We start from the raw sequence: 1,414 nt of genomic DNA on the forward strand, positions 1-1,414 counted from the left end.
TTGTATCACTTTCCTCGTAATATAAACCTTCCCTGGACTTTCAAGAATATTTCAAGAGTAAAATTAGCCAAATTGGTTCAGCTGTTCTTAAGCTCTTAATAGTTATACGCCTTCTGTTTCTAAATAGCAACAGCTAATAATATTTACAACCATCGACAAATTAAAAGTTTAAGTAATCTAAATATTGATAGTTTTTATGTAGGTTCTTGCTTCGTTATTTTATCCATAATTCATTCACTTTACAATAAACTTATTATTGTATTTGTTTTATGTGAATTATTATTAGACATCTGACATAATATGTACTTTTGACATCATTCAATTTATTTATTGGTATTTAATATTATGCTTTTTGACATATTTAGTGATTGAATTCGCAAACAATGATTGACTGACTGAGGGTGCTTCCAATGTTAGACCATTTGTGACATCTGGTGTGCTGAAAATAAAAATAAAAAATAAAAACTAAAGTTTAACATTCAAATCAAGTACCTAGTACTTCAAACAATTAAAGATTACAGATAATTCTAAGGGTTACCTGTATTGTCTGCACCACATGCAAAGTCACTCAAAAGGTTTTTTGATGAGCTCGACATGGCTCTCCTATGGTTTGGGTGCTAAAAATATTATAGACTATAGTAAATGATGAGAAACACCAAGGACCATAAAAATAAACTTATTAAAAAATATGTAGTACCTTACCTATCACGCGCACCTCTAAGTCGAGCTATAAACGAATCATTGTATGGGATGGAATAGCTCAATGATTTTATATTAATTATCGTTTTCATGCCCAAAAATATGTTCAAATGTTGTTTATTATGATTTCATGAACACTATTTACGCATCCACATCCGCTGACATTATTTTTCTTTTTTCTTCTTCTTTTCCTATGTCATGTCGTTTGTTCTTTATATTTATAATTTTGACATATTATTAAGTAAGATAGAAATTATTAGGCATGCATTTATTAATAATTATTATGACAAATTATATTTAAGAATGTATCCTAAATTAACATTTGCACGTCGAGAAAATTGACAAAATATGTGAAGCACTGTTAGAATTATAGTAACACCTTATTGTACCATATTTATGCAAATAAAGAATAATATTATATATTATAACTAATTTTGCCAAATCTACATCTATATTTAACCAACCAACCTAGAGCATCGAGTGCTCCCCGCGGCCCTCAGACAGAGTTCATACGAAATCTTTTTCCTCGTTACAGTACGATAGGAACGGTGCTAACATAGTAAAAGGATGGTGCTAATTCAAATCTCATATTATTTGTAAGGGTCTACACAAAATATTATTAATGTGTGTCTATTAAAAGTAAAAAACTACGAAGATAAGATTGGTGACGTTCGTAAATTAAACTTTGTATGAATTGTTTAAGGGAAGATTATCA

At 29.3% G+C, this 1,414-nt stretch overlaps 1 long non-coding RNA gene across 1 annotated transcript; it reads right to left on the bottom strand.

The window, feature by feature from the left end:
* Positions 1-312: 312 nt before the first annotated feature.
* LOC121737302 lies at positions 313-830 on the bottom strand. The gene is made up of 3 exons (XR_006037123.1): positions 703-830; positions 539-617; positions 313-439 (listed from the first exon to the last, which is right to left on the bottom strand). It is a non-coding gene; the product is annotated as an uncharacterized LOC121737302 (long non-coding RNA).
* Positions 831-1,414: the final 584 nt, after the last annotated feature.

Source organism: Aricia agestis, chromosome 20 (genome assembly GCF_905147365.1).
Source record: "Aricia agestis chromosome 20, ilAriAges1.1, whole genome shotgun sequence".
Taxonomy (NCBI): Eukaryota; Metazoa; Arthropoda; class Insecta; order Lepidoptera; family Lycaenidae; genus Aricia; species Aricia agestis.